This window comes from Cibotium barometz, chromosome 15, assembly GCF_041138505.1.
Source record: "Cibotium barometz isolate CiBa-2024 chromosome 15, ASM4113850v1, whole genome shotgun sequence".
In the NCBI taxonomy this organism is placed as follows: Eukaryota; Viridiplantae; Streptophyta; class Polypodiopsida; order Cyatheales; family Cibotiaceae; genus Cibotium; species Cibotium barometz.
Genome location: NC_141060.1, coordinates 40,574,218 through 40,584,213, shown reverse-complemented (window position 1 = coordinate 40,584,213; position 9,996 = coordinate 40,574,218).

Here is a 9,996-nt window from a genome sequence, read left to right as displayed (position 1 = left end):
AAAACTGTATAAAAGTAATAATCCAAAAGTAGATTAAGCACTAATCATTCCCCAATAAAATCATCAAGATCTAAGCCATAAGCTCTAATGCCACTGAAAGAAAGCTGTATCTAGATTAACCTTGGATTAGTTTAGATTAATCTTAGATTATCCTAGCTTAACCTAGATTAGCTTGGGTTAGAGAGAAAGCTAAAGCCGTCTATCAAAGATCATAATGGTCTTAAAAGGTCATAAAGGTTACAATAGTCATAGGGTTGGTGTCTTTTATAGTCTCAAGGTCCTCATGCTCTAACACCACACCCCAAGTCTCATGTGTCTAGGAACATCCTCCATTTGCATGTGCAACCCTAAAATCCCTTTGTTACAAATCTACTTATTAGGTATTTCAAATTACTTGGTGTGAACACCCTTGATGGGTGTGAACACCCTTGATGGGTGTGAACACATCCCTTATTAAAGTCTAGGTCAAAAGATAAGGCTTGATGCTTATAAAAGCATGTACTTGGGAGGTTCTCTAATAACAAGAGTATCATTTGAGTTATACAACATATTTCTCATGTGCTTGTTACTATCACATCTCTCTCTCTCTCTCTCTCTCTCTCTCTCTCTCTCTCTCTCTCTCTCTCTCTCTCTCTCTCTCTCTCTCTCTCTCTCTCTCTCTCACCATGGCTATTCTTCATTCACCATAGTCATGGCTTGATCCTCCTCTCTTTGCACATGCTCCATCATGGCACCATGAATGTTAACATGGTATCAGAGCCACCATAGCCATCTCCTTTATGCATTTTTCAACCCATATGAAACTGTGTGTTTTTCTCATGTTGAGCTGTGTTTTTTTCTCCATATTTGCATTTTTTCTCAGTCTCTATGCATTGCCTCATGTACTCTCCATGAGGTGCTTGCTGTCCACATAACCCATGACCATCTTTCATTAATCTTGCACACAATATGACTATAGGCAACACAACTATCAGTAGTAGCTTTTTAACCCCATAAACGCAAACCATAAGAGGTCTACATGCATCCTAGAATAGTGCTAAAGCAAAACACATCATTTGGCAGCCTTGTAGAAGGAAACACATGACATAAGTGTTGTCCAATAGGTGGCATCCAACATTTAGCCTTTTAAATATCCCTTTCATGTTTTTAGTCTATGAGAGTGTGTGTGTGTGTGTGTGTGTGTGTGTGTGTGTGTGAGAGAGAGAGAGAGAGAGAGAGAGAGAGAGAGAGAGATTTCACTTTGTGAGTGTGTGTGTGTGTGTGTGTGTGTGTGTGTGTGTGTGTGTGTGTGTGTGAGAGAGAGAGAGAGAGAGAGAGAGAGAGAGAGAGCCTATGAACTAAAGTATACGGGATCAGCCATGGGATCACACATACATGATCAAACAAATACATACAAATACATACAAACATACACATACATAAGTATAAACTTGTCATATTTTTTAATCTTCCCTTTCATGTTTTTGGTTTGTGAGAGTGTGTGTGTGTGTGTGAGAGAGAGAGAGAGAGAGAGACAGAGAGAGACAGAGAGAGACAGAGAGAGAGAGACAGAGACAGAGATTATATGTATGTATGTATCTATAAGAGTGTATGTATGTGTGTAGATACATACATAGATGAGAGAGAAAGAGATGGGTGTGTGAGAAAGAGGGATGCATTGATTGATATGTGGCTTACGTGTTAGAGACCAAAGGGCCCAAAATGGTATCCTTTCCTCTCCCAATCAGAGGACATGTTGGGAGACTTTCGTGTGTGTATACATATATAGTATATGTGTGTGAGACATAGAAAGGGAGACAGGACGATAGGGTGCTGTGATTTCCCAGGTTGATGATGTGAGGTTTCGTTACTTTTCTACACATGCTTTAAAGAGTGGGGATCCGGTAGGCAAACGTGTGCATCTCGGAGCTTGAGAAGTTTAGTGTGTGAGGCTTGAGCACACAACAACATAGGTAACAAAATAACAACGGTGTGCATGGGGACATTGAAAGGACTCTGACATAGCAACTCATGAATTTGGAAAGGCAATTCCTCCAAAGCCTTTGAGCTTAAATGAGTGGGAATCACATGTGGGATGATAAAAAAGGCACGATCAAATTTGTGTGAGATATAAAAAGGTTTTTCTTGAGACTTGAAGCCTTGGGTGAGACGAAAGGATGAGCCCGCAAGTGGGAGGAATTTAAGTATGCCAATCTGTATCTTTGAAAAGACGTACTATGTTCCTCTTTTTTTATATTTTGCTTCTCATATTTTCTAATCTTCCCTTTCACGTTTTTGGTTTGTGAGTGTGTGTGTGTGTGTGTGTGTGTGTGTGTGTGTGTGTGTGTGTGTGTGTGTGTGTGTGTGTGTGAGAGAGAGAGAGAGAGAGAGAGAGAGAGAGAGAGAGAGAGAGAGAGAGATTGATTTCACTTTGTGAGTATGGGTGTGTGTGTAAGAGAGAGGGGGAGATGGGGGGAGTGAGTATGATATATATATATATATATATATTGAGAGAGAGAGAGAGAGAGAGAGAGAGAGAGAGAGAGAGAGAGAGAGAGAGAGAGTGCGAACTAAAGTATACGGGGTCAAAAGCCATGGGATCACATGTGTACGTACAATTATGCACACACATGCATAATCACACAAATACACACAAACATACACATACATAAGCATAGACATCCATACACACACAAACATATACATATACATGTATATGGTCTAACTTTGAATTTCTTATTAGTAATTCTATATGAGTATTTTTTTGTATGTATCTATTAGATTATATGTATGTATGTATGTATGTATGTGTATACATACATGCATACAACTATGTATGTGTGTATGTGTGTACATACATACACACACACACACACACACACACACACACACATATATATATATATATAGAGAGAGAGAGAGAGAGAGAGAGAATATAAGAAGCAAGATATAAAAAAAACATTATGTCTGATAAACATGTGTTTTTGCTTGCCTTGCGTATACACCAAAAACACACACACATATGTATATACACACATACATACATACACACTCGTAGACCAAAAACATGAAAGGGAAGATTAGAAAATATTAGAAGCAAGATATAAAAAAAACATTACGTCTTATAAACATTTGTTTTTGCTTGCCTTGCATATACACCAAAAACACACATATGTATGTACACATACATACATACATACATACACTCTTATAGATACATACATACACATATGTATGTATGTATGTATACGCACACATACGTACATATAATCTTATAGATACATATAAAAAAATACTCATATAGGATTACCAAAAAAATACATATATATTATATGTTTGTGTGTGTATGTTAGTCTATACTTATGCATATGTTTGTGTGTGTATGTTAGTCTATACTTATGCATATGTATGTTTGTATGTATTTGTGTGATCATGCATGTGTGACCCCATGGCTTTTGACCTCGTATACTTTAGTTCGTAGTCTCTCTCTCTCTCTCTCTCTCTCTCTCTCTCTCTCTCTCACACACACACACACACACACACACACATGAAAAATATGAGAAAATATGAGAAGTATGATATAAAAAAGAGAAACATAGTACATCTTTTCAAAGATAGATACACACACACACACACACACATATGAACAATATCTATCTATCAAATTAAGAAATAGAGTCATGCCAAAAATTGCTATATTGTAATATTCTCTTTTTTTATAAATAAATTAGCATGTGATTGTGCATGTGTATCCATGTGTGCTTTATGTGATACATGTATCTACATGTGTGTGTGTGTGTGGTTGATAAATTCTTGTAAACCCATTGTATGTGCCAAAGTTATTGCACATAAAAATGTAAAATATATATGCATTTCAAATCACAACACCACATAACCTTATAACACATACTTTACAATATACTCTCTTCAAACTCTTGCAAACGTAGGTTGGTATATGTGTATGTACATACATACATACATACACATATATATGCATGTGGGGTGTATGTGTGTGTACATACATACACAGATATATGCATGTGGGGTATATGTGTATGTACATACATACATACACATATATATGCATGTGGGGTGTATGCATACATGCATGTCTAAATATGTGTGTGTAGGTACATGCATGCAAGTTTATGTATTTATGTGTGTGTAGGTATATGCATGCATGTCTAAATATGTGTGTGTAGGTACATGCATGCAAGTTTATGTATTTACGTATTTATGTATTCCACATGTTAGATGCGGGTGAAAATAGTTTCATCTTGATGGCTTAGTCTAAGACTTACTCTCTATTTAAAAAACATTATACTATAAAACTTTTATAATATGTATGAATATGTATATATGTATGTATATATGTACATACGTAGGTGGGTATATATCCCCATACTACACACATATATGCATATGGGGTGTATGCATGCATGTTTGAATATGTGTGTGTGTGGGTACATGCATGTAAGTATATGTTCCACACACACATATTCCATTTAAAACCAATTAGGAGAGATTCTCTCTCTCTCTCTCTCTCTCTCTCTCTCAAACACACATACATATTCCATTTAATACCAATTAGGAGACATTCTCTCTCTCTCTCAAACACACACACATATTCCATTTAATACCAATTAGGAGAGATTCTCTCTCTCTCTCTCAAACACACACACATATTCCATTTAATACCAATTAGGAGAGATTCTCTCTCTCTCAAGCACACACACATATTCCATTTAACACCAATTAGGAGAGATTCTCTCTCTCTCTCAAACACACACATATTCCATTTAATACCAATTAGGAGAGATTCTCTCTCTCTCTCAAACACACACACATATTCCATTTAATACCAATTAGGAGAGATTCTCTCTCTCTCTCTCAAACACACACACATATTCCATTTAAAACCAATTAGGAGAGATTCTCTCTCTCTCAAAAACACACACATATTCCATTTAAAACCAATTAGGAGAGATTCTCTCTCTCTCCCCCCCCTCTCTCTCTCTCTCTCTCCCTCTCCCCCCCCCCCTCTCTCTCTCTCTCTCTCCCTCCCTCTCTCTCTCTCTCTCTCTCTCTCTCTCTCTCTCTCTCTCTCAAACACACACACATATTCCATTTTAAAATTAATAAGGAGAGATTCTCTCTCTCAAACCACAAAGACACCACCATATGGCGCTCCCGGATTGAAAAACAAAATGACAAAGTGCATGAGCTTACCTTTTGTTGGCAAAAAACACACAAACACCACCATATGGTGCTTCTGGATTGAAAAACAATAACGGAGCATAAGAGCTTACCTTTTGGTGGCGAAAGGTGTAGAGTCTAGTGCTGCTAGCCCACATAAAACAAAACACACAGTCATCAAAATAGCACGCGCGCACGCGAGAGAGAGAGAGAGAGAGAGAGAGAGAGAGAGAGAGAGAGAGAGAGAGAGAGAGAGAGAGAGAGAGAGAGAGAGAGAGAGAGAGAGGGAGGCTAACCTGACGGGCAAGAGTATTCTTGCTAAGATAGCGAAGAGTATACCAATGCTGAGCAGATCCACCAGTATGTCGAGCTCTGTGATGAGTGCCACTATGGTGGTGCTTGCACCCATACAATGAAATGATGAAGGAAGGTTAGAGGCATATTTGCCACCTAGGCAAATCATAAACACCTTGCCACCACATGAGCGACCTCACCATGAATCTTTAAATTTTGACTCTTTTAAATCTAAACCTAAAGTAGGATATAGAGCTATAGGATAATTGAATGCTTGACAAATTTTAAAAGAAATCAGAGCTTCCTGATGCTAATCACACATGATTGCAAAATTACTAGGCCATTAGAATGATGAACATCCTTGCTCTTTGGTCCCCCACCATGATGTGAACATCCTTGCTCTTTGGTTGCCCACCATCATGGCCATGGTTTTACCGGAACGAATTGTGGACTCATAGCGTGCACCATATACAATGGACCTGCGAAGGCGCAAGCAATAGTTGGACGTCTTTGCTCATAGTGTTGTTCCTTTGGTTGATTAGAGTCAGTAATCGAATCACAGAACCAGCTTCTGAAGGTCGTTGAGCTAATTACGTTTACAACTATTTCCCTTTGGTTTAATTTATGCAGAAGGATTGCATAGAACCGGCCCACTGAGCTAATTACGTTTACAACTATTTCCTTTTAGTTTAATTTATGCAGAAGGATTGCATAGAACCGGCCCGCTGAAAGAGATGCTTTCTTAAAACAATATAAAGATTGGTTCGCCAACACTTTACCCAAGACACTACCGTCAGAGAGATTGTGTTGCGAGGAGACGGTTACACAACTCCAAAGTGGAGCCCTGTAATATATATATATATATATATCTATACAAGATTAAGGGAGAGTGGCCCTCCCTTAATCTTGTATATCTATACAAGATTAAGGGAGAGTGGCCCTCCCTCCACGTGGGCAAAGGAGGGGGGCCTATTTCAAAATACTCCCTCCTCCTTGCAAGCGTGACGTTCACGCTTGCATTTGAAAATACCCACTCACGTCACGCTTGCATTTGAAAATACCCGGGTCCAATCAATTCCAGTCGCCTGCTGTTCCACGTCTGCTGTTCGCCTCGACCTCCACACGGTGCAGGTACGTTTCTAAGGTTCCCTCCACGTGCATTGTCTGCTTTTACTCCGTGTCCATTGTCTGCTTTTACTGCAAGACGTCTTTCATGTCGGGACTGCGATGCAGAGAAACGTAGGTGGTGTTAGTGAGGATGGAGAGGTCACATGCAGTTCTGTGTAAGGCCATCGACAAGTATAGCCATTCATATGTATAGTGTATGCACATGAGGGAAGGCAAAAATACAAAGATGAGAGGGACTGATAAAAAACAAGATGACCTACATCTGCACGAATTTGTTTCAGCTTTTCTGCTCGCCATTCTGGATCCCACCATCTCTGTTGGCCACCTCCTCTCCCTCCTTCACCACCTCGGCCGCCTCCTCTCCCGCCACCGCCTCCTCCTTGCAAGCGTGACATTCACGCTTGCATTTGAAAATACCCACTCACGTCACGCTTGCATTTGAAAATACCCGGATCCAATCAATTCCAGTCGCCTGCTGTTCCACGTCTGCTATTCGCCTCGACCTCCACACGGTGCAGGTACGTTTCTAAGGTTCCCTCCACGTGCATTGTCTGCTTTTACTCCGTGTCCATTGTCTGCTTTTACTGCAAGACGTCTTTCATGTCAGGACTGCGATGCAGAGAAACGTAGGTGGTGTTAGTGAGGATGGAGAGGTCACATGCAGTTCTGTGTAAGGCCATCGACAAGTATAGCCATTATATGTATAGTGTATGCACATGAGGGAAGGCAAAAATACAAAGATGAGAGGGACTGATAAAAAACAAGATGACCTACATCAGCATGAATTTGTTTCAACTTTTCTGCTTGCCATTCTGGATCCCACCATCTCTGTTGGCCACCTCCTCTCCCTCCTTCACCACCTCGACCGCCTCCTCTCCCGCCACCGCCTCTGCCTCTTCCACCCTGTCGGTTTGACCTCCCCCTCCTCCTCCCATGGCCATGGAGAACGCTTTTGACAGCTGACTCCTATGTTGCACCACTGAAACAGGGGATGGAACCGGAGGAGCAAAGAGACACCAAGATCTACCAAGCACAACTATGTTGAGCTGCAATCTGCATGGGTAAAAGGACAATTACGTCAAAAATCTGCAACCTGCAGCAACAACTAGGCAATCTGCAAGTGACAGCAAGCCACAATTAGGTCAAAATACGCAAGAGGATTCCTCATAGCGTCAAAAACGCCCTAGAATATACATGCAACACAGAGAGAGAGGAAAGAGAGCAAACACTGGCATGTTGGCGCCGTGTTTGCTCTACCTGGACCCCATCGATGATACGCCTATCGCCCACGTCGTAAGGGTGTCGTAAGGGTGCAGCGTCGGGTTGCAGCACATGTCCATAGCCCGCATCTGGGCGAGTTCTTCATGGCGTTGATGAGATGGAAGACGGAGCCGCCCACAGCCCCCATGGCCTCTTCCAACAACAAAAACAACTCCTCTGTTTGCATGCAGCAACAGCTCCTCTGTGTTGCATGCAAACAGATTGTGAAGGTGGTGATTGTGAAGGTGCTTACATGAGAGTGGGGAGGCACGAAGGGCAGGTAGGGAGGCAGGGAGGGGCGCTGCTATGGAGGAGAGAAGAGAAAAAGGTTGAAAGAGACATTCTCTATGAGGACTTGGTCTTTGAGTGAGTCCACAGAGCTGTGAAATACTGAGAGCTAGCTTTCTGGACTGACTCAAAGACCAAGTCCTCAAAGACAAAACACAAAACCAGAAACACAAGCCGACTCCAAGCCTGGACGTAGAGGCGGCAGAGAGAGAGAGAGAGAGAGAGAGAGAGAGAGAGAGAGAGAGAGAAGAGAGAGAGAGAGAGAGAGAGAGAGAGAGAGAGAGAGGGAGAGGGAGAGGGAGGGAGGGAGGGAGGGAGATGATGCATGCACGTCCACCACGGCGCCCAGAAACAGTGAGAAGCTCTCTGCAAACCGACTCCAAGCCTTCAGCCAGCCTGGACGTACATTCCACCAACGCGCCCAGAAACACTGAGAAGCTGCAAGCCGCCTCCAAGCCTCGACGTAGCCCAGAAACGCTGAGAGCTTTGCCCAGAAACGCTGAGAAGCTCTCTGCGTTTACGTGCAAGAAGCCGACTCCAAGCCTCTGCGTAAAGGCGAAAGAGAGAGAGAGAGGGAGGGAGAGGGAGGGAGGAGGCAGGGAGATGATGCATGCATGGCATGTTTCTCCACGTGGCGTAGAGGCGGTAGAGAGAGAGAGAGAGAGAGAGAGAGAGAGAGAGAGAGAGAGAGAGAGAGAGAGAGAGAGAAAGAGAGAGAGAGAGAGAGAGAGAGAGAGAGAGAGAGAGAGAGGGGGAGATGATGCATGCATGCGTTGACGTGGTAGAGAGAGAGAGAGAGAGAGTAAAATGATTTAAAATAAAAAGTGATTTATCTCTCTCTCTCTCTCTCTACGTCAATCCCCACGCGTTCACGTGGTAGAGAGAGAGAGAGAGAGAGTAAAATGATTTAAAAATAAAAAGTGATTTCTCTCTCTCTCTCTCTCTCTCTCTCTCTCTCTCTCTCTCTCTCTCTCTACGTCAATATATATACAACAAAATAAATCACTTTTTATTTTAAAAATCCAAAATCATTTTACTCTCTCGAGAAAGAGAGAGAGAGGGGGGGAGAGAGAGAGAGAGAAGGAGCCGTTTGTATATATATATTATATATATATATACAACAAAATAAATCACTTTTTATTTTGAAAATCCAAAATCATTTTACTCTCTCTCTCTCTCTCTCTCTCTCTCTCTCTCTCTCTTCCGCCTCTACGTCAATGCATGGGTGGACAATTAGAAACTTATATATATATATATATATATATATATATATATATATATATATAGAGAGAGAGAGAGAGAGAGAGAGAGAGAGAGAGAGAGAGAGAGAGAGAGAGAGAGAGAGAGAGAGAGAGAGAGAGAGAGAGAGAGAGATTTGAATTATACATTTTATTCGAAAGAATCGTATGTTTTCAGTAAAAATTTAATCGAATTAATTTGAAGAAACTTATTGTACGATAGAATGTTACTAATATATAAGCCAGTCAGATTTGATATTTTTGTTGTTGTGGAACTTTACTGAAACTTTTCCTCTTTGTAGAGTAAGAATGTAAAACTTACAAATGGATATTTAATATTAAAATTATATATTTTCTTAAGCATAATTTTTCATTTATAAGTGAATAGTCTATTACATATTTTTAAATATTCTAGATTACATTTTTGAAGTGAATAGTCTATTAAATATTTTTCCTCTTTGTAGAGTAAGAATGTAAAACTTGGAAATAAATATTTAAATATTAAAATTATATATTTTCTTGAGCATAAATTTTCATTTAGAAGCTTAAGGGAGACTGGCCCTCCCTCCACGTGTTTTGTTATACACACACACACACACACACACACACACAC